Source organism: Drosophila nasuta, chromosome 2R, assembly GCF_023558535.2.
Source record: "Drosophila nasuta strain 15112-1781.00 chromosome 2R, ASM2355853v1, whole genome shotgun sequence".
Taxonomy (NCBI): Eukaryota; Metazoa; Arthropoda; class Insecta; order Diptera; family Drosophilidae; genus Drosophila; species Drosophila nasuta.
The window spans coordinates 15,079,060-15,106,529 of record NC_083456.1 but is presented as its reverse complement, the minus strand read 5'-3'; the positions used below and the strand labels follow the sequence as shown (position 1 = coordinate 15,106,529).

The window sequence follows — 27,470 nt, the reverse complement described above, 5'->3', positions numbered from 1 at the left end:
ACTCAATAAATTCTATGAATGTATTTAATAATAATTTAATAAGGCATATTAAATATTTGTGCATCTTTAATAAATAGAGTCGATTTCAAATGTCTTTGCTTTTGTAAAAAAAACTTTTCTATATAAATAGTGCGTGGATAACTTCATTTTGCAATACAACTTCATTGGCTGTAGAGGGTCAACAATGAGATCAATCGCCATAATTGTGACTTTTGCTTGTATCCGGGCTTATATTAGCCAGGCTCAAGGCGAATGCTGTCGCAAATCTTTAACTGTGAGCTATTCTGTAGATGGAGGCAAATGTAATGATGTTCCTGGCGGCCGTAATGTTAATCAACGATGCACGATCACAATTTGTGCTCATGGCAAGGCTCGGAGGGGAACCTACTGTGAGCATGGATCGTGCAACATCATTGGCTGCGGCTGCAAAGATGGTTGCATTGAAGGACAATGGCTGCAAAGTTTCTATAATATCAACAGAGAACACCGTATCCATGTGGCCAATATGAAGTGGAACTTGTAATATGCATAATATAACATAGTTCATGCATCAACATCTAAGAAATTTCAAAATTTACAATAATTTCAATTTTTCTTTTTTTTTTGTTTATGATATCTACATATTATATTTACATAAAAGAAAGCCGTGTTAGTTACACTATTTATAACTCAAGAGCAGCTTTACAGATATGGTTGAAAATTGGTGAGGAGGCAGCTTAGAGCCAGAAGAAGGATGTATCCTATCATACCATCATCGTCTTACGTAGATATATCAATAAAACAGTGGTGCTCAAAATCGTCTTAAGGCAGAGAATTTACTAATTGATTCGATTGCTTCAGCAGTATTGCGTCGACATGTATGTCAAAATAGAAACTTGACGTTTAACTTCCATAAGGTTAAACAAAGAAGTTTAATATGTGCTGATTTGAACCGATAACAGTCGGTCAGTTGGTCATCTTTGTTTGTTGTTTGTATTTGCGCCCGATTAAACTTAAGTAAAGAGTAAATATGCACTGAAATTGCGGAAACGTTAGGTAAAACTTTCTTATGACTGAGACCCTAGCAGCGCAAAGTATCATTCGCATTTCGATTACGTGTCGATTACTTTTCAGATAAGGCGGCAACAAGGAATGAATGAAATCTTCATTAATATTAATATGATTGGCGCGCAATTGATTCATTTGTATGAAAACCATTGATCTTCCGATCAATTTTTAATTTTCTTTGAAGAGTTGATTTCCGTACTTATGAAATCACTTGAGTTTATTTGCTTTGTTGAAATTATCTGGTAAATATTGATGTCATTTTCAACGCGACAAAGCAAAATTTATATACATATATGTATATATTTTTCACATAAATAGTGGGTAGCTCATCAACCTGTGGCAGTAGAAAATCGTTCGACGATGAGATCGATTGGAATAATTGTCATTTTTGCTTGTATTCTGGCCTATATCAGCCAGGCTCAAGGCGAGTGCTGTCGAGCGTCATTAACTATAAGTTATACTGTCAATGGTGGGAGCTGTGGAGATGTTGGCGGACACACTGGCAAAAAAGGATGCACTATTACGATATGTGCCGATGGTAAACCCCAGGTGGGAACCTTCTGTGGACGTGGATCGTGTAATCTCTTTGGCTGTGCCTGCAAAAAAGGTTGCATTACTGGCGACTGGGAAAAAAGTTTCCGTAGTGTTAATAATGGTTGGACCATAAATATTTTCGATATGACCTGGAATACATAATGAGAAGTGTGTTATTTTCTGAGTATCAAGAATGAAATCGAGTATATATTGCATACATACATCCTAATGACAATAAATAAATGGTATGTCTGAATATAAATACCAAATTATGTAATTTAATTATTATTTATTTATTATTATACTTAAAAACAAGTAAGAAAGCTACAGTCGAGTGTATTCGACTGTGAGAGATAAAAGCAATATATTATGCGGTATTATACTCAAAACAAAACCAAATGGTATATGTGGTATATCGATATAGCACCGCATTCAAAATATACCATAGACGGCACAATACACCAGATTGTCAGCCAAAGCAACTAAGACCCCTTGTAGTAGGCGTTTTTGCCCATACAAAAGTATTTCTTTAATAACTTCGACAATTTTTATCTGATCGCATTTTCAGGAATCATAACTACTCTAGTTATTATTGTATACACCAAAATTCGCAACTCTACATTTAAAATTACGCTTGTTATTCGATTTTATTGATTTGCGGGGGCGGAAGTGGGCGTGGCAAAAATTTAAAATAAACTTGATCTGCGTGCAAACATAACAAATGCTGTCGAAAAAAATTATAGTCTTAGTCTTATAGTCTCTGAGATCTAGGTGTTCATACGGACAGACACATAGGCGGACATGTTTAATCGTCTCGGCTGTTCATGCTGATCAAGAATATATATACTTTATAGGATCGGAGATGCCTTCTTTTACCTGTTACATACATTTCCTGTCGGCACAAAGTTATAATACCCTTCTACCCTATGGGTAGCGGGTATAAAAATCTTGTGTATCATAAAGTACTTAAGTAAAGAGCAACATATGTACTGAAATGCAGAACAAATGCAATTAATGTTGGGTACAACCCACTGAAACTTTCTTATTACTGAGAGCCTAGCAACGCAAAGTATCAATCGCATTTCGATTATGTGGCGATTACCTTTTCGACAGTGCGGCAACAAAGGTTGAATGTGACCTATATTAATATTAATATGATTGAAAATGTGGAATTAACAAATCCAAATAGTATTTGGATTAGCATTGCGAACAACCTAGTTATTGTTTAGTGATCTTCCGATAACAAAAACTTATTCAATCTAAACATTATTAAATTGTTACACATTATTTTTAATTGGTATACATTATTTTTGATTGTTATAGATTATTTTAATTTCACTTAATACCGTTGGGAATGCATTTCGATCTATTACTGTCAATCTGTCTGTCTATTACCTTTCCGTGTGGCAGCAAAGATTGATTATTATACCCGCTACCCATAGGGTAGAAGGGTTTTACAACTTTGTGCCGGCAGGAAATGTATGTAACAGGTAGAACGAGGCCTCTCCGACCCTATAAAGTAAATATATTCTTGATCAGCGTCAACAGCCGAGACGATCTAGACATGTCCGTCTGTCCGTCCGTCCGTTTGAAACACTGGATCTCAGAGACTATAAGAGATAGAGCTATAATGATTCTTGAAAATTTGGTTGCGATCAGATAAAAATTATCGAAGTTATTAAAGAAATACTTTTGAATGGGCAAAAACGCCTACTTACTGGGGGGTCTTAGTTGCCTTGGCTGACAATCTGGTATATTGTGCCGCCTATGGTATATTTTGAATGCGGTACTATATAGATATACCAAATATACCATTCGGTATATTTTTAGGCTTTTTTACAGTATATTCGGTATATTTTGAGAAAATTACCGCAAAATATATTTCTTTATTCAAAATGGTCGAGTAAACTCGACTGTAGCTTTCTTACTTGTTAATATGATTGAAAATGTGGTATTAACAACCGATGATCAATTTTAAAAATAAAAAAGGCTCTAAATTATTACTTTTATTAGAACTAAGAATGGTTTTGGATTTTTTTTTTGTTTTTTTGTCTGTTCTGATAATTGCAAAAATTAACAAATTCGTACGCAGCAGCATAAAATGAACAAATTTATATATTTTATCGTAAAACAGATCAAGTTCCTAAAATCGATCCTAGCTCTAAAAGTCACCAAAGCTTTAAGATTAACGTCCACTTATTTTTAAAATTGTTTCAATTTAACACTCTCCTATAGTGTTATTATACATTATTTTTAATTGTTATACATTATTTTAATTTCACTTAATAGCGTTGGAAATGCAAACGCAATCAATATTGGGAAAAACCCACTGACTATTTTCACTGAGACCCCAGCAGCGCAAAGTATCATTCGCATTTCGATTACTTGTCTATTACCTTTCCGACAGTTTGGCAACAAAGATTGATTAATATGATTGAAAATGTGGGATTAACAACCGATGAGTTATTGGATTAGCATTGCGAAAAACGTAGTTATTGTTTAGTGATCTTCCGATAACAAAAACTTTTTCAATATATGGGTAGTTCTCTGACGGATGTCGCGTGCGACCATCTTTTCAGTGAAAAAAAACATATCCTGAAACAATTTTAAAAATAAGAAAAGGCTCTAAATTATTACTTTTATTAGAACTAAGAATGGTTTTGGAATTTTTTTTTTGTTTTATTTTTCTGTTCTGATAATTGCAAAAATTAACAAATTCGTACGCAAAAGCATAAAATGAACGAATTTATAAATTTTATCGTAAAACAGATCAAGTTCGTAAAGTCGATCCTAGCTCTAAAAGTCACTAAAGCTTTAAGATTAACGTCCACTTCTTTTTAAAATTGTTTCAATTTATGTTTTTTTTTTTTAAACTGTAAAAATGGTCGCAAGCAACATTCGTCAGAGAATTATTCATATACAATATTACTGGTGTTAAATTGTTATATATTGTTTTAATTTTGCTTTGTAGCGTTGGGAATGGCATCAAGACTTAGCAGATAATTTCAAGTGACTGAAGTGACTTCATAAGTACGGGAAATCACCTGAGTTTATTTAAGCATTTATATTTTTCACATAAATAGAGGGTAGCTCAGCAACCTTTGGCAGTAGAAAATCATTCGACGATGAGATCGATTGGAATAATTGTCCTTTTTGCTTGTTTTCTGGCCTATATCAGCCAGGCTCAAGGCGAGTGCTGTCGAGCGTCTTTAACTATGAGTTATACTGTCAATGGTGGAAGCTGTGGAGATGTTGGCGGACACAGTGGCGGAAATCAATGCACTATTACGATATGTGCCGATGGTAGGCCCCAGGTGGGAACATTCTGTGGACGTGGATCGTGCAATCTCTTTGGCTGTGCTTGCCAAAATGGATGCATTACTGGCGACTGGGCAAACAGTTTCCGAAGTGTTAATGGCGGTAAGGACATAAATATTGCAGGCATGTCCTGGAATACATAAGGAAAAGAGTATATCTTTCCGAGAATCATGAATGAAATCATGTACATATTGCATACCTACAAAGCAATTACAATAAATAAATGGTATGGCTGAGTATAAACAAAAAATTATGTTATTTAATGCTTAACAAGGCTGAAGTTTAAGAAAATATTTTTTCTTGCGAATCGATAGCAAAAAACATATATAATTTATTATTTTATTTGAAAAATAGTATAAACCCAGAAAAATACCAAGGTCGAAGGTAGATTCCTATTCCATGGCTTTTTTCTTAGCTAGTTTTTCTATCCTGCTGGCACATTGTGTTGTTACACTAGTTATTTTATAATATAATGTAAGGTATTAAATATCCATCCGACTAGGAAATAGCCGAAAGGCCCGTAAAGTCAAAAGAAATGAGACATTCTTATCAATGTACAATGTAGATTCCATATATTTGCAATTCTCAGAGCACAGGTGATATGTGCAGATGGCAAACTGTCGACTGTATGTTTCTACATTTCAGCTCCATTTATCCCCTATTGCCTAAAGAAACTAAAACAAATTTGTGCAACAATTTAGTCGCATCTCGTGCAGTGTTTTTTTCCGTGGGAACGTTTTGTGGACGCGGTTCGTGCAACATATTTGGTTGTGCCTGTAAGAGAGGTTGCATTACCGGGAAATATCTGCAAAGTTTCTATGATGTCAACAGAGGTGTGATTATGCGCGTGACCGATATGAGTTGGAATTCATAACAAAGTATTTTTTATTATAGTATTTCAAAAGCTAATTTTTTAATGCGTGGTTATTCAAATGTTACTCACGTAATTTTGTTGAAATTGTTTAGGTTTTGACTCAATAAATTCTATGAATGTATTTAATAATAATTTAATAAGGCATATTAAATATTTGTGCATCTTTAATAAATAGAGTCGATTTCAAATGTCTTTGCTTTTGTAAAAAAAACTTTTCTATATAAATAGTGCGTGGATAACTTCATTTTGCAATACAACTTCATTGGCTGTAGAGGGTCAACAATGAGATCAATCGCCATAATTGTGACTTTTGCTTGTATCCGGGCTTATATTAGCCAGGCTCAAGGCGAATGCTGTCGCAAATCTTTAACTGTGAGCTATTCTGTAGATGGAGGCAAATGTAATGATGTTCCTGGCGGTCGTAATGTTAATCAAGGATGCACGATCACAATTTGTGCTCATGGCAAGGGTCGGAGGGGAACCTACTGTGGGCATGGATCGTGCAACATCATTGGCTGCGGCTGCAAAGATGATTGCATTGAAGGACAATGGCTGCAATGTTTCTATAATATCAACAGAGATCACCGTATCCAAGTGGCTAATATGAAGTGGAATTTGTAATCTCTATATATAAATAAAAGTCGTGTTAGTTACGGCTATACCGATATGGCTAAGAATTTGTGAGGAGGTAGCTTTGTGCCAGGAGAAGACCATAGGATACCTACCAAAATCGTCTTACGTAGATATATCATTAAAAGAGTGGTGTTCAAAATCGTCTTTCGGCAGAGCATTTACTAATTGTTTCGATTGTTTCAGCTATATTGCGTCGACATCTCATTAGGTTGAACCAAGAAATTTATCAAGTGCTGATTACAGTCGGTTTGTCATCTGCGTTGTTTGTTTTTGCGCTCGATAAAACTTAAGTGAAGAGTACATATGTACTGAAATGCAGTAACAATAATTTTAAATAAACAACTGCAATCAATGTTGGGTAAAACCCCCTGAAATTCTTTTATCACTGAGACCCCAGCAGCGCAAAATATCGATTATCTTTCCGACAGTGCGGTCACAAAGATTGAATGTGATCTTAATTAATATTAATATGGTTGGCTCACATTTGATTCATTAGTATGAAGTGGAATTAGCAACCCATGAGTATAGTATTTGGATTAGCATTGCGAAAAACCAAGTTATTGTTGTGAGATCTTCCGATAAGAAAATCTTATTCAATAAATACATCATTACATCAAAATTGGTTCAGATTGTTTTAATTTTACTTTGTAGCGTTGGGAATGAAAATGCAATCAATGTTGGCAATAACCCACTACATCTTTCTTATCACTGAGACCCCACCAGCGCAAAGTATCATTCGCATTTCGATTACGTGTCGATTACCTTTCCGACAGTGTGGCAACAAAGACTGAATGTGATTTTTAGTAATATTAATATGATTGAAAATATGAAAATAACAACCGATGAGTATAGTTATTGGATTAGCATTGTGAAAAACGTAGTTATTGTGTAGTGATCTTCCGATAACAAAAACTTATTCAATATATACATCATTATTGGTGTTAAAATTGTAATAGATTGTTTTTTGCTTTGTAGCGTTGGGAATGGCATCAAGACTTAACAGATATTTTCAAGTTACTCAAGTGACTTCATATGTACGGGAAATCACCTGAGTTTATTTATTTGGTTCTTTAAGCATTTATATTTTTCATATAAATAGAGGGTAGCTCATCAACCTTTGGCAGTAGAAAATCATTCGACGATGAGATCGATTGGAGTAATTGTCCTTTTTGCTTGTTTTCTGGCCTATATCAGCCAGGCTCAAGGCGAGTGCTGTCGAGCGTCATTAACTATGAGTTATACTGTCGATAATGGGAGCTGTGGAGATGTTGGCGGACACAGTGGCGGAAAAGGATGCACTATTACGATATGTGCCGATGGTAAACCCCAGGTGGGAACATTCTGTGGACGTGGATCGTGCTTTCTTTTTGGCTGTGCTTGCAGCAACGGTTGCATTACTGGCGACTGGGAAAAAAGTTTCCGAAGTGTTAATGCCGGTAAGACCATAAATATTATAGACATGGTCTGGAATTCATAAGGAAAAGAGTATATCTTTCCGAGAATCATGAATGAAATCATGTACATATTGCATACCTATGTTACAAACCAATTACAATAAATAAATGGTATGGCTGAGTATAATCAAAAAATTATATTATTTAATGCTTAAAAAAGAGCTGAAATTTAAGAAAAACATTTTTCTTGCGAATCGATAGAAAAAAACATTTATAATTTATTATTTTTCTTAAAAAAAATAGTATAAACAAAGAAAAGTCCAAGGTCGAAGGTAGATCCCTATTCCTTGGCTTTTTTCTTAGCTAGTTTTTTCTATCCTGTTGGTACATTGTATTATTACACGAGATATTTAATAATGTAACGTAAAGGATTAAATATCGATCCGACTAGAAAATAGCCGAAACGATTGTGTATGACATTTAAAAGATAAAGTCCCGTAATGTCAAAAGAAATGAGATATTCTTATCAATGTACAATGTAGATTCCATGCATTTGCAATTCTCAGAGCACAGGTGATATGTGCAGATGGCAAACTGTCGACTGTACGTTTTGTAATAGGCCGCTTGTTGTATCTGAAATTGACTAAGCTTAAAAGTATACAATATTTTTTTTCTCTTTTTCTTATTATTATTTATTATATTATTTATTTATATGCTTATTGTCATTTTTAATTTGTATTATTTAATTTGTTTAGTTGTAGAAAATTTTTTGTAGTCTGAGAAAATGGTACTAAATGTCTTGTCATGTTTTGTTCTGAGAAGTGGAGCTTTATTTAGCAATGAGTCTGAAAACTCCAAAAGTAGCGCTATCTATTGGTGGACCACGATACTTACAAGCGTGAATTACTAGATCAGCTGATCGTGTTAAGTCCACACCAAAATAGACAACGATTACCTTTTTGAGTAGGATTATTTGTCAAATTCCGAAAAGAGGTTTTTGTTGTTGGTTTTGTTTGTAACACAATTGTTAACAGGTTATGTGAAAAGCCTGAGAAAAAAATGCGTAAAAGTGCATGTGACTAAAACCAAAAAAAATATATCTCAGTGAAGTGGTTCGCGAAGTCCGTTGCATATATCGTATTTTGCACCTATGCCGTCCACTTAACCAACGCAATAGATGGTTGTCCACTTCCACGTCCTCCCATATCAAGTGCCGTTTTCCAGATTAGGATTCGGCACCCAGTGTGTAAATTGTAATGACGCAGTATTAATCTAAATAAAACGCAGTCATAATCTATCAAAACGCCGAAATAACTTTTATAAACCCAAAATTTTGAACTTGATTTCGCCTGAAAATTCACCACACTGTAATGAGTGATTAACGGCCAACAACAAAAGCTTCACGGCGCAGCTGTTTTGGCCACATCAGCTGTCGGTACATCACAAACAGATGGTCAACATAAACGACGGTAGTCAGAGATAGTTGCAGACTCGCACTGCGAAACGGAGAACTGCTTCCAAGCAGGTTGGCTTCGTCTGCTGTCGACGAACAACTTACGGCTGGTAGCCTCGCCGTAATCTCTAGCTACGGATTGCCTCGTTCCTTATTGTGACAACAACTTTTCTTGGGCCCGCATAGTACAAGTACCACTGGTTAATTGTACAAGATCACAATGGCAAACATTTAAGAATGCATATGAGGCACCATATATAGGCAAAATATCATTGAAAAATTGTATTTAATCATTAAATTTAATGTTTCTGTATTGTCTGCAAAGTAGGTACACTCATACCTGCATACCTTTGTATGTATGTTTGTGTGCAATTGCACTAGCAGATCATAGCAGTCAGCTTTTACGCATGCGCAAAAGCTTTCTTGTTACTCTTTATCCACAGCTTCACCACAGACAGTCACTAACACAAGGAAAGATCTTTCTGCGTTGGAGTCGCCGAATGTATGTAAGTCTGTTTCACTCTTACTAATTGATTATATACATATGAGTTAGAGCTTTTGATGCATCTCACCATAGCGCTGCTACAGCTGCTACTGCAGTCCCAGCGGTCAATGACCTTGTAAGGCTGGCCATATACAGGCCTGCATTGAGTGACAGTCATCAGCTGATCCTCCTACAATTGCTTGCCCAGAGCTATTCTCTTTAAAAGACAGTACATTTTCGCCTATATTTATTGTGCTTTCCATCATTCTCAATGAAGTCATTTTAATTGCAAAATTCTTAAATTGTTAGTACTTTTCAAAACTAAAAATAATTATTTATATTATATTTATGCTAGAACATATTTAATATTTATAGGTTAATTATTTTTAGTCTTTAATTATTTATTTTTTTTTTTTTTGCCTTATCAATTCAATTTCTGCCTCATAAACACTTACCATGTTAGTCCGTTAAATTATTTATTTATTTATTTTCTTGTCATTTCGTTTTTAATGTCAAAATTCAAAACAATTTTGTCGTATGTTAATTAATTAAGAATGTCCGCTTAAACAAATGAAATTAATGTTGGGTAAAACCCCCAAAATTCTCTTATCACTGAGACCCCAGCAGCGCAAAGTATCATTCGCATTTCGATTAAGTGTCGATTACCTTTCCGACAGTGTGGCAACAAAGACTGAATGTGATCTTTAGTAAAAATAATATGATTTAAAATGTGGAATTAACAACCGATGAGTATAGTTATTGGATTAGCATTGTGAAAAACGTAGTTACTTTGTAGTGATCTTCCGATAACAAAAACGTATTCAATATTTACATCATTACTGGTGTTAAAATTGTTATAGATTGTTTTAATTTTGCCTTGTAGCGTTGGGAATGGCATCAAGACTTAACAGATAATTTCAAGTGACGCAAGTGACTTTATAACCTGAGTTTATTTATTTGGTTCTTTAAGCATTTATATTTTTTTATATAAATAGAGGGTAGCTCATCAACCGTTGGCAGTAGAAAATCATTCGACGATGAGATCGATTGGAATAATTGTCCTTTTTTGCTTGTTTTCTGGCCTATATCAGCCAGGCTCAAGGCGAGTGCTGTCGAGCGTCATTAACTATGAGTTATACTGTCAATGGTGGGAGCTGTGGAGATGTTGGCGGACACAGTGGCGGAAAAGGATGCACGATTACAATATGTGCCGATGGTAGACCCCAGGTGGGAAGGTATTGTGGACGTGGATCGTGCAATCCCTTTGGCTGTGCTTGCAAAAATGGTTGCATTACTGGCGGCTGGGAAAATAGTTTCCGCAGTGTTAATGGCGGTAAGACCATAAATATTATAGACATGGTCTGGAATTCATAATGAAAAGAGTATATCTTTCCGAGAATCATGAATGAAATCATGTACATATTGCATACCTACAAAGCAATTACAATAAATAAATGGTATGGCTGAGTATAAACAAAAAATTATGTTATTTAACGCTTAAAAAAGAGCTGAAATTTAAGAAAAGCATTTTTCTTGCGAATCGATAGCAAAAAAACGTTTATAATTTATTATTTTTCTTAAAAAAAAATAGTATAAACAAAGAAAAGTCCAAGGTCGAAGGTAGATCCCTATTCCTTCCTTCTTAGCTAGTTTTTTCTATCATGTTAGTACATTGTGTTATTACACGAACTATTTTATAATGTAATGTAAGGAGTTAAATATCGATCCGACTAGAAAATAGCCGAAACGATTGTGTATGACATTTAAAAGATAAAGTCCCGCAATGTCAAAAGAAATGAGACATTCTTATCAATGTACAATGTAGATTCCATGCATTTGCAATTCTCATAGCACAGGTGATAGTATGTGCAGGTGGCAAACTGTCGACTGTATGTTTCTACATTTATTATCCATTTATCCCCTATTGCCTAAAGAAACTAAAACAAATTTGTGCAACAATTAAGTCGCATCTCGTGCTTTGTGTTTTTTTCCGTGGGAACGTTTTATGGACGCGATTCGTGCAATATATTTGGTTGTGCCTGTAAGAGAGGTAGCATTACCGGGAAATATCTGCAAAGTTTCTATGATGTCAACACAGGTGTGATTATGCGCGTGACTGATATGAGTTGGAATTCATAACAAAGTATTTTTTATTATAGTATTTCAAAAGCTCATTTTTTAATGCGTGGCTATTTAAATGTTACTCACGTAATTTTGTTGAAATTGTTTAGGTTTGGACTCAATAAATTCTAAGAATGTATGTGCCATATTAAATATTTGTACATCTTTAATAAATAGAGTCGATTTCAAATGTCTTTGCTTTTGTAAAAAAAAACTTTTCTATATAATTAGTGCGTGGATAACTTCATTTTGCAATTCAACTTCATTGGCTGTAGAGGGTCAACAATGAGATCAATCGCCATAATTGTGACTTTTGCTTGTATCCTGGCTTATATCGGCCAAACTCAAGGCGAATGCTGTCGCAAATCTTTAACTGTGAGCTATTCTGTAGATGGAGGCAAATGTAATGATGTTCCTGGCGGTCGTAATGTTAATCAAGGATGCACGATCACAATTTGTGCTCATGGCAAGGATCGGAGGGGAACCTACTGTGGGCATGGATCGTGCAATATCATTGGCTGCGGCTGCAAAGATGGTTGCACCGATATGGCTGAAAATTGGTGAGGAGGTAGCTTAGAGCCAGGAAAAGCACATAGGATACCTACCAAAATCGTCTCACGTAGATATATCAATAAAACAATGGTGCTTAAAATCATCTTACGATAGAGAATTTACTGATTGTTTGAGTAGTATTGCGTCGACATGTATGTCAAAATAGAAACGGAACGTTTAATTTTCGTTAGGCAAACTGACGTGCTATTTATACAAGCTGTAGCTTGCAGCTATCAACAATGCATCTGATGAGACATCTTCAGTTAGCATGACAATTTGCTGACTTGCGTTTTTTTGTAACAATCCGCCAAATCTTTTTGTGGACGTTCAACATTTTTTGAAAATGAGATTTCCATCAATACCAGCGCGCTGCAGCGGCGTATCTAGCAATTATTGGTTTTTGGTTTCGAAAAAATCATTATTTCTTCCACAGTCTTTCAACCTTTCGCCACTTGTTGCCAATCTGATTCACACTTTCGGCTAATAAAAGAGTTAGACTGCATCCACTTGAATCCGGTAAGTTCGACTCCATGAAGGACAGGTGTACGCTAATCCTGGCTTGTTGATAATGCATTGAATTACCACTACGTTTTATGAGCTACACATTTATAGACCGGTCACAAACATTGATTTTTTTTTAATATATACCTTGAAGATAATAAAAAGCCAAACTTTTAATATAATCAATAAAAATTGTAAATTTCCGGAATTCGAAATCAATGCGCGCAAAAATAAATAATTTTGTAAAGCTCTTTGCAAAATCATATGGTGTGTTTGTCCGTTCACAGCTGGTGATCAGCTGATCGTAGAGCTTTTAAAAAGCTTCGATTAATCTAATCAAGGCATCTGTTATCGACTTGTGGAAAAATATCAACGCTTTTTTAAATTTGAAAAATTTAATTAAATGCCGCTAGCAAGACCAAATCGCCCACTGTGCTTTGTGGCGAAACATCAGTATCACGCAACTTTCTTGCAACCAAACCGGAAGACCCTCTGCGTTGTTTGTTTCTGCACCAGATACAAAACCAAAAAATGTCGTGTATCATAAAGTACTTAAGTAAAGAGCAACATATGTACTGAAATGCAGAAAAAATGCAATTAATGTTGGGTACAACCCATTGAAACTTTCTTATTATTGAGAGCCTAGCAACGCAAAGTATCAATCGCATTTCGATTATGTGGAGATTATTTTCAACGGTGTGGCAACAAAGGTTGAATGTGACCTCTATTAATATTCATATGATTGAAAATGTGGAATTATAGTCTTTGAATTAGCATTGCGAACAAACAACCTAGCTATTGTTTAGTGATCTTCCAATAACAAAAACTTATTCAATCTATACATTATTACTGGTGTTAAAATTGTTATACATTTTTTTAAATTTTACTTTGTAGCGTTAAGAATGCAAAACGCAATCAATATTGGGAAAAACCCACTGAATCTTTCTTATCACTGAGACCCCAGCAGCGCAAAACATCATTCGCATTTCTATTACGTGTCTATTACCTTTTCGACAGTGTGGGAACAAAATTGATTAATATGATTGAAAATGTGGGATTAACAACCGGTGAGTTATTGGATTAGCATTGCGAAAAACGTAGTTATTGTTTAGTGATCTTCCAATAACAAAAGCATTTTCAATATATGGGTAGTTCTCTGACGGATGTCGCGTGCGACCATCTTTTCAGTGAAAAAACGCATAACCTGAAACAATTTTAAAAATAAGAAAAGGTTATTTTTATAGCTCTTGATTATTACTTTTATTAGAACTAAGAATGGTTTGGGAATTTTTTTTTTGTTTTGTTTTCTGTTCTGATAATTGCAAAAATTAACAAATTCGTACGCAAAAGCATAAAATGAACAAATTTATATATTTTATCGTAAAACAGATCAAGTTCATAAAATCAATTGTAGCTCTAAAAGTCACAAAAGCTTTAAGATTAATGTCCACTTATTTTTAAAATTGGTTTAATTTATGTTTTTTTTCAAACTGTAAAGATGGTCGCAAGCAACATTTGTCAGAGAATTACCCATATACAATATTAGTGGTGTTAAATTGTTATATATTGTTTTAATTTTGCTTTGTAGCGTTGGGAATGGCATCAAGATTTAGCAGATAATTTCAAATGACTCAAGTGACTTTGAAAGTCACCTGAGTTTGCTTTTTTTGGTCCTTTTAGTATTTATATTTTTCACATAAATATAGGGTAGCTCATCAACCATTGGCAGTAGAAAATCATTCGACGATGAGATCGATTGGAATAATTGTAATTTTTGCTTCTTTTCTGGCCTATATCAGCCAGGCTCAAGGCGAGTGCTGTCGTGCTGCATTAACTATGGATTATTCTGTCCTTAATGGGCAGTGTTCTGATGTTGGCGGATACCGTGGAAGTCAAGTTTGCATTATTACAATATGTGCCGATGGTAAACCCCTGGTGGGAACCTACTGTGGACGTGAATCGTGCGATATGTTTGGCTGTAACTGCGGCGGAGGTTGCATTACTGGCGACTGGGAAGAAAGTTTCCGTAGTGTTAATAAGGGTCGGACCATAAGGATTTTCGATAGGAACTGGTATGGATAATGAAAAGTGTGTTTTTTTCTGAGTATCAAGAATGAAATCAAGTATATATTGCATACATACATCCTAATGACAATAAATATATGGTATGTCTGAATATAAATAGCAAATTATGTAATTTAATTATTTTTTATTTATTATTATACTTAAAAACAAGTAAGAAAGCTACAGTCGAATATTCTCGACTGTGAGAGATAAAAACAATATATTTTGCGGTATTATACTCAAAATATACAAATTATACTACAAAAATACTTAAAATATACCATATAATATATATATGGTATATCGATATAGCACCGCATTCAAAATATACCATAGGCGGCACAATATACCAGATTGTCGTCCAAAGCAACTCAGACCCCTAGTAAGTAGGCGTTTTTCCCCATACAAAAGAATTTCTTTAATAACTTCGACAATTTTTATCTGATCGCATTTTCAGGAATCATAACTACTCTAGTTATTATTGTATACACCAAAATTCGCAGCTCTAGCTTTAAAATTACGCTTGTTATTCGATTTTATTGATTTGCGGGGGCGGAAGTGGGCGTGGCAAAAATTTAAAATAAACTTGATCTGCGTGCAAACATAACAAATGCTGTCGAATAAGAAGTATAGCTCTATCTCTTATAGTCTCTGAGATCTAGGTGTTCATACGGACAGACCGTCAGACACACAGACGGACATGTCTAGATCGTCTCGGCTGTTGATGCTGATCAGAGAACGGCTTCGGGTGAATGAAAAAAATACATACGCGCTCAACAGCCGAATAATCACACTGTTCGGATCAGCCGATCAAACTTGCATGCGCTCACTTTTTCATTGTAGATTTTAAATCCACTCGGGTGCGAGCGATTTTTTGTTTCACTCCAAATTATTCGGCTCGTGTTCAGCATAATGATTTCGGGCGCTACTCATTCGGTTCAACAATCAATTTTTTGAACAAGAATAGCAATCAACTCACAAAAATCAACTCGTATGATTTTACTCATGCGCGCAGCAAACGGTACTTTTTCTGCACAGATGAAATGTGCGAAGACAAAAAAAACAAGCAACAACAACAAGCTTCAAGAAGCTCGCATAGAAATTGTTATTGTACATGCATTCGTTATGCTCACTTCGTGTCGTCTTGTCGCTAATCGTTTACTCATAAACGATCAACTCGAATTGATCCGAATGATGCTTTCGTCAACACATACTCATTTTTTTGATCGGAATGATGCGTACGGCAAAATAAGTTGATTTTCACTCATCACTGTTTTTTATTCAGTGAGTTGAGTTGAATGAGAAATTTTTAGCCGAAAACCCAAGATGATCGGAATGATGTGTACAGCAAAATGAGTTGATTTTTACTCATCGCTGTGTTTTGTTCAGTGAGTTGAGTTGATTGGAAAAGTTCGCGTATGATTAAAATCAAGAAAATAGTGATTTTTGCAGTTCTCTGATGCTGATCAAGAATATATATACTTTATAGGATCGGAGATGCCTTCTTCTACCTGTTACATACATTTCCTGTCGGCACAAAGTTATAATACCCTTCTACCCTATGGGTAGCGGGTATAAAAACTAAGAAAAAACAAAAGAATAGGGAATCTACTTCGACCTTGGTACTTTTCCTTTACGATCCACTTGACTATTCATCTGCGTTTATACTATTTTTTGAGTATAATAATAAATAAATAATAATTAAATAACATAATTTGCTTTTTATATTCAGACATACCATTTATTTATTGTCATTGAGATGTATGTATGCAATATATACTTGATTTCATTCTTGATACTCAGAAAGAAACACACTTTTCATAATGAATTCCAGGTCATATCCAAAATATTTATGGTCCGACCCTTATTAACACTGCGGAAACTATTTTCCCAGTCGCCAGTAATGCAACCGTTGCGGCAGTTACAGCCAAGGATATCGCACGGTCCACGTCCACAGAAGGTTCCCACCTGGGGTTTACCATCGGCACATATTGTAATAATGCATCCTTTTCCTCCACTGCGTCCGCCAACTTCACCACAGTGCCCACCACCGACATTATAATTCATAGAAGGGTTTTATAACTTTGTGCCGGCAGGAAATGTATGTAACAGTTAGAAGGAGGCATCTCCGACCCTATAAGAGATAGAGCTATAATTTTTTTCGACAGCATTTGTTATGTTTGCACGCTGATCAAGTTTATTTTAAATTTTTGCCACGCCCACTTCCGCCCTCGGAAACCAAAAAATCGAATAACAAGCCTAATTTTAAAGCTAGAGTTGCGAATTTTGGTATATACAACAATTACTATAGTATTTATGATTCCTGAATTTGGTTGCGATCAGATAATAAATTGTGGAAGTTATTAAAGAAATACTTTTGTATGGGCAAAAACGCCTACTTAGTAGGGGTCTCAGTTGCTTTGGCAGGCAATCTGAAATTGTGCCGTCTATGGTATATTTTGAATGGTGTAATTTATCGATATACCAAACATACCATTTGGTATATTTTTAGTATTTTTAAGTATTTTCGGTATATTTTGAAAATGATACCGCAATATTTTGCCTTTATTAAAAGTGGGTAGCGGGTATCTCACAGTCGAGCACACTCGACTGTAACTTTCTTACTTGTTTTTTCTATTTTGTTGGTACATTGTGTTATTATTAATAATGTAACGAGCTATTTAATAATTTCATAAGAAATGAGACATTCTTATCAATGTACAATGTAGATTCTATGCATTTGCAATTCTCAGAGCACAGGTGATATGTGCAGATGGCAAACTGTCGACTGTATGTTTCTACATTTCACCTCCATTTATCCCCCATTGCTTAAAGAAACTAAAACAAATTTGTGCAACATTTTAGTTGCATCTCGTGCAGTGTTTTTCGCTTCTTTATTTTTCTTTTTTGTTTGCGAGTCAAAAGCTGGCTGCAACTGAAGGCAATTTCGCAGCACTTTTTCTGGCGATTCACAAGCATAAAAAGCATAACATTTGATGTGATGGTTGTATCTCTGGGTTTCTGTGTGTATAGTCGCTGCACTTATCCTTTCACTTGATGCGCATAATGAAGAGCACTTTACGCTTATAAAAGCAATGGCTAAAAAATGGTCTCAAAATAAACAAGAACACAAACAAACAAACAAATGAAAAAAGCACGCTCTGCAAGAGTCAGCTTAGCAAACGTATACCCTGTAAAAGAAATGCTTTAGAGGAGTGCAATTATAGAATGTTCACCGTGTGTATATAAAGTAGTTACTACATATTTGTTTTCTATACAAGTATGGGAAACTAAAACCAAAATTTTATTACTGCTTCACTTGTAGAATTATCTTTCGATATTGCTGATATTTTCTATGGAAATTTTGTACTCTATATTTAATTACCCGCTGCATGCTATTCATAATTAAAGGGTATAAAATGAATCTCACATTAAGGGACAGGGCCGCTTCTAGGCGTTTGGGGTGCCACATTTACATACTCAAGACTATTCACATACACACCCACACAGACGTACACACACAAACTCACACCCGGACATGTCGCGTCATGCGTGCAAAGGACACAACCAGTGACTGCAAAAACTGAAGGACCGCCCACAATTCGCAGCGCCCGACTTTTGCTTCTATTTGCACTGCCAGGCAGCCGCTGCAAATGAAATGCAAACAGCAGCAGCAGCAGAAACGACAACGTTGACGACGACGACGCCTTTCAATTGACGGCCACGCCCTTTGACTGAAATTTAGTTTTAATTTCACTTTCACTTTCGCAGTCGTGACGTCCCCCGCCCCTCAGGCTCGAGCGCTTTTTGCTCATTTAATGCATACGTGCGTTGGCCACAAGGACACTCGCAGGCACTTTTTTGGTTTTTGTATTTTGATGGGTTTATGTATTTACACCAACACATAAATCATACATGCATGTGTCTGCGAGTGTGTGTGCTGGTGTGAGCATAAGTGGCTTTAGCCAAGCGTGATGGCTCCGCCTGCTCATCTGTGTTCGCTTTAGTCCAAGTGAAACAGTAAACAGCTGCGAGATAAATTGCTCATCTGCTCGACCTCGCCGCCCCTTGAGGGGTAAAGAGACACTGAGACAGCGATATAGACAGTTGGCGAGGGGGCAAGGGGAAAAAGGCTGAGATAAAGCTCGCTTGGTTTCTTGCCCAACTGTGACGCTGTGTGTCATCAGAGCGCGCCGAGCTGAAGTGTTAAGTACATAAAACCCCCGCATACATTGCGTTTATCCATAATGATGACCTTACTTATGACTTGAATGCCAGCAAATGTCCCACGCTGCGTATACGTAATGGCCATAAAACACAAAAAAATGGCGTCCCGCCACTTAAAATGTTTCACCAATCAAATTGGATACGTTGTGACAGCAACAAAACCAAACTTTAATTTGGCAGCATAAATATTGATTGAATTAGAAATGAATACAACGCGAGGTAAGGGGAGAGTGCGATGAACTGAAAGTTTTGGCTTCGCAATTAAATTATCAAACTAATGACATCACAAATGATTTGCTTAACTAATTGTGCGACAATTAAAACTTCAGCCCAAAGCTAAATGATAATTGAGGTCAATGTGCCGTTGATTGTGTTGTGCTAAATAAGAAATATTCAACTATTCAACTCTTTAAATTCCAGTTGCATAATAATAATGGAAATATGAATTTGTTGCAATGAATGCTAAATGCAAATGGCAAAATGCGTTGGCCTTTTGTCCATAATCTATTTGCATTTCGTTAACAGATTGCGATGGTTGTGTCCAGTGTCCAACCAATGTTGGTTTTGCTGGCATTCCAAATGCCGCATCTCTGCTTGGGTTTCATCATAATTTGCTGTTACTATTTCAGCAATGCAGCTGCAATTTCTCATGCCCTTTGCCGGTCTGATGGTCTGCTGATGGTCTGCTGGGTCTGTTGGCCGTTCCATCATCAACTACTGACATTGGGCGGATGCCACACCAGGGAGCACTTTGCCACTCAAGTGCCAAACAATTTCAAAAATCAACACGAGCAGACACCAAGGGCAACGTTGCCCAAGTTAGATGACAGGTAGACTACCAGACTACAACCTGGTTAGAGAAGGGGGAATGGGGGATATCCAGGAAAAAGAGAAACAGAAGCCAATCCATTTAGAAGTCATAAGGTAACCAGTCAGTACTTGTGCCCAATGAGCTTTTGTTCGATTAATTAACTTGGCCAAGAAGTGACGGATCGAGCCGAGCTCTAATGAATACCAAATGAGGACATCAGCTCATATGTTGAGATGAGCTGCTGCTGTGTGTATGTGTCAAAAATTTCCAACAACATGTTTGCGATTTATTTTCAAGTAATAAATTCGCAGAAAAGTGTCACAAATTTATGGAGCGCCGACAGCCAAGCACAGATGACAGATTGCTGCGGATGCGTTGGCCTGCTCAAGTGGCTTTCGGCTCAACTCTCAACTCTAGGCAAGGATCTATGTCCATATGTCGCCTGCCAGCGGCGACTCCGACTCCAGCTGCTCTTCCGTCTTCCTATCTCGTTTAGTCATTCGTGCTAATGTAAATTTTCTTATGCTCGCCGCTGATAAGTAAGATCCGGGCAGGTGAGACGCTCTGGCTCTGGCTCGGAGCTTTCTCGTTTCAATTTACATACAACTTGCTTTCCCTTTTCATTTTGTGTTTTTTTTGTTTGTGTGTTGCTATATAAATGATGTGTCAGTTTGCGTTGCCTGCTGCGTTTTTATTTCCGACTCGCTTTCACTCATTTTATGCTTCAGCACCGCTGCTCACTTGACGACGACGCTTTGCCGGCTTTTGGTTTTGTGGTTTCGAAAAACCTGCCACCCATTTGCTGCCTCCATCCCCTGCTGCTGCTGTTCGGGCGGACAGGTAAGGCGAGGCGCCGCCTTGGATTGGCGTGCGCGCGAGCGCAAAAACAGATTACAGTTCAAGAACATGTTTTGATAAGCAGCAATTTAAAACGTGATGCTATTTTTGGTTTACACGAAAGACGAAATTCGTAATACGTATACGTAATACGCCCCTAAAGCGAAGCGAAGGAAACTCCGCTGCCGAGCTTAACAAAAGGCTGCTTGCTTGCCATGCTATCGGGAAACGAGGAAACGGGAGAAGAGGTAGAGAGCGAAAGGCGACACCGAAGGCGGAGAATAATGAAGATGGAAGGGGGGGGGAGAGAGTTCCCTGCTTGTAATTTCATTTGCTTGCATATTTAGTGGGCGAATCTTTGGCGAGCTTCGCGGATGCCAAAGCGTCTGATGAGGTATTCAGCGGCAGCTTTAATGCAATTTCCCAATAAAAAAAGTGGAACATTTTAAGACGCTGCTTAATGAGAGAGTTAGGAATTATCAACTGAAATGGAAAGTGAAGAAGCACTGAAGCAAATTGGCGGGTTAATAATAAGTATGCTTAATTACTCACTCCAGAAAACTAAGAAAAAGACTTGATTGTTGTAAAGAAAATAGAATCATTTTGAAGATATTATGAATACAATTCAAGGTATATTTATAATTATCAATTGGCAATCAAAAATCAGTTTTTGTTTGTGTCTAAAATTAAACAAATTTCGAATGAATTTGTGCTGTCTCAAGGACTTGTTAACTTTTTGTATAGAATTTGAAGACTTGTCATTGTGAATTCCTTGCCAGACAACTGAAGAAGCTAAGGCATATCTTTTATGCTGCAAAATTATCAATTGTCAGAGTCAATAATTGAGTTCAATGGAAACAGACATCATAATAGCAATACAATGTGACAATAAATAACAATAATAATGAATGAACAAGGCCCAAATAGAAATCTACGCTTAATGCGCTCCCAATGAACACAAAGTTAGAATTGTTGAACAGCGCCCGGCCAAAAGAAGCAAACGATAAAAATGAAATGAATGCCAATTTTTGAAAAATTAATTTACTGTCTCTGAGTTTTCTTCCACATCGATATTCAATGAAAATTGCAACAGAGCCAACGAAGCAGCACTCACTCGCAACACAAAAAAAAAAAAATGAAAAGAAAAAATATATATGAAATGAATGAAAGTACATGAAACAAGTAAAAACACTTGAGCTGAGAGTGTATCACAGGCAGATACTCAGCGTATATAAATACAAAATGATTGTTTAATTAATTTTTTAATAAATATTAAGTACAGACTTTTTGAATTTACTAATAACACTTAGCTTAAAAGAAGATTTACTATATGAATGTATTTTCTGCCATTTTCTTTCTTAACTTGACTTAAGTTGAGACACTTCTCTCGCCATTTTACAGGGTATTTAAATACAAGGGCAAACATTTAGACGCAGGGCAACAAGATGGCAGCATAAGTCAACGTCGTTGCTTTTGCACTAATGTGCTTTTGGTTTTGTTGTATTTTTGTAGTATTGTTGCTATTGCTTTTGTTGTTCTTGTTGTTGTTGTTGTTGGAAGCAGCGACAATCGATTCTCAAGGCATCAATAAGAATGGTAACGTTGAGGGAGCTGAAAAGTCCCTACAATAACTTTTCATTTGAAGGATAAGCGCAAAGTGGCAGCATTTCTGCTGCTGCTCATTTTGCAGAGATTGCTGATGGCACAAGGCTGGCGGGGCAGCACAGGGGAGGGGTAGCTAAAGCTCAATGGCAGGCGGAAGGCAGACAAGCAGCATTTGTAATAACTGTCATAAGCGAAATTGGTGTTATCCTGTGCAAGGACATCGCCAACGCCCCTTGCGGCGTGTGGCGAAATGAACGAAATTAAATGACATTTCTTCTTGCTGCTGTTGCTGCTGCTATTGCTGTTGCTGGTATTGTTGTCTTTTGTCGTGTGGAGAAAGAGGGGCTGGGGGAAGTTAGCGCATTGAATTTAGCACCCAATATAAAAATCAACAATGTGTGAGTATGTTGTGTTTTGGTCTGTGCCAGGCTCTGGATGTGAGAGTGAGGGTGTGTCAAAGCGCGCGATAAGGATAAGCTTTAAGCATGAGCATGTGGCAAAAATTCTTAACGCCGAGATTTCATCTGGAAACAAGCTGCAAACTGCGCAAATGAACAGACAGCGAGACAGACAGACAGACAGACCGAAAGATGGAGGGCAAGCAACATGCGAGTGAGCGAGGCTGCTGCCATCTACGAAAGGACAACAAAACGCGACAGCCAAAGAGCCAAATGTGGTGGCAGAGGCAAAAATGAAAAGCAGAATGTCAAGTAACGCCCCATTATGACTGTCATAGAAATGAAAAGTAATTTTGATTTATTAAACGTTAACAAAACGCAGTACAGACACCGACAGCGACAACGACAGCTACAGAACTCACAGAGACAGACTTGGAGGTAAGGGGAAATAAAACAACTCCACCTCGCAAACTTATTCCACACATTCGCATAAATGTTGTGTTTGCGACATTTGCAAAAAAGGTTTTTTTCCTTTGGTTCGTGTATAAGCCCAAGTGCTTAACCTTAGCCCTTTTACCCTTGCCCCTTGCTCTCCATGTTCTCCACTTACTTTCCCTTGGCCCTTGTCATATATCCAAATCCAAGTCTAGCATCACGTTCTCGCTTTTTGCTGTCGCTTCATTTTGTTTTTACTTCCCTCGTCGTAGTTGTTGTTGGTTATAAGAAACTCATTCGCATTGTCAACTTCGTTTTCATCAGCAGACAGGCGGCCAGGATGACAGGACACACTGAGTGGAAAAACTGACAGTCGCTTTAAGATAAAAATTTTTATAACTACACGTCGTCATCTTTCAGTTTTGCCAAGACCCAAGCCTAAAATTGTGGCACGCCCCCTTTCTTGGGCCATTTATTTCCAGGCAGCAGGAGGGGAGAGAAAGACAGATACGAACATGAAATGAGTTGGAGGCAAAGCAAGTGCTTCGAGTCCTTCTCATGGCTTGTCATAAAAAAAAAAACAAGAATGAAAAAAGGAAACGATATCAGGAAAGTTTAACATCTTGGCGGCCTTATGACATATTGCTTAAATGGGGCCCATGTGGGATATTGAACCGTAGAAAAATGTGTTGGTTGGGGAAGGTAGTTGTCGGAGGCTGCATTAAAACATAATTGGTAAGTGATTTAAACGTAATCGGAATGGTTACAAGGGATGCGAGTTTATAGGTTAGCAGTCCTTGAAACTAATCGATAGTTGCTAATGGTTCTTTAGCTGTCTTTAAAAACTGAAATTTAATGCCCTTCACTTGAGCAGTAAATAAATTTGTTGTAACTTGAATGAATTTATCTTTAGTACTTAAATCAATAAAGCAAAAAACTAATTCAAAATATTTTGGAATTTGTTTAAGAAATAAATTAAATAAAATGTTTCTAGCTTAAAGCGGTATTTGAGTCTTTTATTTTGTGTAAATAAAACAAAATATGTATGTAACTAGTTGAAATATTTACAAAAATAACTCATGCAAATTAATTGGTTTAAGCAGAAAATACATTATTCTTAACTTGAATAAATCGACAAAAATATTGGTGTACTTTTAGTGAAGTTGAATTTCCTTTAATATACTCATGTATAATACTCAATAATGTACATTTTCTTAAAGTCATAAATTAAAAATTTTACTTAGAGTAATGAAATCAATAATGTTAAAATTAACATAACTTAAATCACAAATAACATAGGGTGAAGTTGACATTTGTTTAAATTATTTTAAAGACAAATTTATGAGTTAAAGACGAATATTTTGGTTTCAGTAAAGAACTCAATAGTTGAAAAATAAAATATAAATAAAAAACCATAAATATATTTAAATATAAAATAATATATTGAAGATGAAAATAGTTGGAATAATTTTAAATAATAGTCAAGGGAAAATTCAAATTTTTTTTATTTAAGAGATTGACTACTTTCTAGAAAGACATTAATGATTATATTTTTGCTTCCTTTTCTTATAATCAATTTAATAAATTAATAAAAATAATTTTTCCATCTTCGATTTCAGATTTAGAGGGCACTTCATTTATGCAGCACAGTGTAATTGACGATATCAATTCCGCTGCAATTCTGATGCTCTAAACTGTCACTTTGCTATCACAACAGCAAGCGAAATAATGAGCGCAACAACAATGGGAACAGAACAGAAGAGGACAGGACAACATGTGCTCGAAAAGGAATTCAGTTTGTGAATCGTTCGGTCCAAAACTCATTGGACGATAAACACATGCGATTAAATGACCAAATCGTTTAATTATAAGTTCACTTAATGCCGAACATAAAGCCAAAGGCTTTACAGACAACGATTGCCGTTAAAACTCGACAAAGAGGGAGATAGAGAGAGCACAAGGTGCGACTGACAGAAAGAGAGCGCTAGAGTGTGTGAGAAAGATAGAGGATAGGCACGCGCCTGATTGCCTTTTGTATCCGAGAGTTGGCGTCATGGCATCGTGATGTGGCATTTTGACAGTCACAAGGCAGAAGGCCGATAGCAACAATATGTCAATGCAATTGCCAATGCCAATGATATGGCCAAAATACAGAAAACCCGAGAAAGAGCGAGGAGTGCAAAGATAGAGACAGCCAGAGGGAGATAGAGAAAGAGAGAGAGAAAGAGGGGGATAGAAAATTGGAAGGCCGCTAAAGCCTCGAGCCGTGTTCCAGCTTTGGCCCGCAGCAAAACGAGGCAAACAGTCAAAATTCATTCGACAAGTCGACTTTTGGTAAATTGCACTTGGCACTTGTCCCAGTTTGGCGCCAAACGTGCGCAGTCTTTGACGACTGCGTTTTTAATTACAACAAAGCACTGGACAGCACCTAAACCTCGGACCAATTAGGCCCTGATCCGACTGACACAACTGCCATCACCATCAACGGGAGCCGCTTCAAAATGCAATGGCAATCGACATTGGTCGACTATGCAAAGGAGTAAAGCACAACACAAAAAAAAGGAACTTGAAGAAATTATGGAAAAGACACGACTGAGAGATATCCTGCAAAACACTAAAACACTATTTGCATTAATTTCAAAATATTACATTTTAAATCAGCAAAAGTCACATGGCGTATGCGTGATATTGTGCTGGCATCGCAAACCCCATTTAACCTACACTCTGTGCAGGGTATTAAAAACACGAAGCGGAAATGTTGCGCTTGTTTAAATTGCCATCATCACTTTGAACGCATGTCATGTTCAGTTTTTGGAGTGGAGTGTGAGTCAGCAGCAGTCACTGTTTGTGTTGCATGTCTGCCATGCGACACTTTGACTGACAGCCGCGGCTCAAAATGGAAAATCAATGCGCTTGTCCCGTTAGCCGTCCGTGACTTGACTCATTTTCCAAAGCAATGACAGGCGCTTCACTGATTTCAGCCGACAATTTAGGTACAGTCTGTAATAGTTACACGGCAAAATACACTTTCAATAGAGCAGCCTCAATTAGCCGAGATCCAAAACATATAATTAGAGCCCCTTTTTTTTTTATTAACAAATTTTAACTATTGTCATTAGAGTAAAATATAATAATGTAGTATTTCCCCCATAATTAAAGATGTAACACTGATTTTGTACATGACAATTAGTGCATTAAAACAAATGCAGTCGCTCTCTATGTATATTGTTTCAATTAGCTCGACTCATATATAGTATAATGAAAGGGTGGATCCTACACAAATAATATGTGTATATGTGCAGGTCATCTGATATGCCCCAACTGTTGAAATATCCATGTGTATATATTTTACTTTGTTTTTTTTTGTTTTTAATTTTAGCAAATTATTTGTAGAGTCTCGTGGTTAACTAACCGTTCAGTTTTAAGTGGATTTCATTTTAGTTATTTTAACAACATACAAACGACGGCGACAATGTCGAATGAATTTCATGCTTGTTTGCTACTCATGTTGACAGAATGATGGAATGACAGCATGACAACGCCTGGACTGGACTGGACTGGCTCAAATATTTAATTTAAATCAGTGTCACTGGCCATTAGGCAATTTGTGTTGACCATCTGCGGATCAGACTCTGAATATTGCTACAGGATTTCCTATAAATACGCGAATGTGTGTGTGTGTGTGTGTGTTGTGGGTGTGACAATTGTCAGGCAGTTGTATAAAATTGTCGAAATGCTATGACGTGCAAAAGACTTTCTACTCCAAATTTTAGACGAAAACATTTAAAAATAAATAAAATATATTCCTTGGAAATTTTAGACTTTTCAGACAAGTTTTTCGACATATAATAGCTGATGATTTTATTGCTTATTTTTTCTGCCCAGTTAAGCTAAGTGAAAAACTATAAATTAAATGTAGTACTGCCAGCACTTTGAAATTGGTTCTCGTTAGGCGCTTAAGGGGTTTCGGAATGAGAATAAAATAATCTTTTCGTTATAAAGCCACCTGAGTGCGGCTCAGGTTCGGGCTTTGCTTTTATTTCATTTGCCAAAAACTACAATATGTTGTATGTCGGCGTCGAGTACCTTTTGCATGTTTTCATTTAATTTGAAACATTTTCTTAGCTTAAATTACAAATTCATATGAAACGTCCCCACTGCGGATGTATGTAAGATGTCAGT

The 27,470-nt window shown here is 36.5% G+C and overlaps 3 long non-coding RNA genes and 1 pseudogene across 3 annotated transcripts; all 4 read left to right on the top strand.

Annotated features, from left to right (window-relative positions):
* Positions 1-1,208: 1,208 nt before the first annotated feature.
* LOC132786631 (uncharacterized) lies at positions 1,209-1,863 on the top strand. The gene is made up of 2 exons (XR_009632463.1): positions 1,209-1,289; positions 1,366-1,863. It is a non-coding gene; the product is annotated as an uncharacterized LOC132786631 (long non-coding RNA).
* Positions 1,864-2,287: 424 nt separating this feature from the next.
* On the top strand, positions 2,288-11,228 carry LOC132784225 (protein Diedel-like; annotated as a pseudogene).
* A 1,330-nt stretch (positions 11,229-12,558) lies between these two features.
* Positions 12,559-14,880, top strand: LOC132785795 (uncharacterized). The gene is made up of 3 exons (XR_009632352.1): positions 12,559-12,926; positions 13,806-13,978; positions 14,618-14,880. It is a non-coding gene; the product is annotated as an uncharacterized LOC132785795 (long non-coding RNA).
* Positions 14,881-14,994: 114 nt separating this feature from the next.
* LOC132785794 (uncharacterized) lies at positions 14,995-25,902 on the top strand. Its single transcript, XR_009632351.1, has 3 exons — positions 14,995-20,263; positions 20,325-24,023; positions 24,908-25,902. It is a non-coding gene; the product is annotated as an uncharacterized LOC132785794 (long non-coding RNA).
* Positions 25,903-27,470: the final 1,568 nt, after the last annotated feature.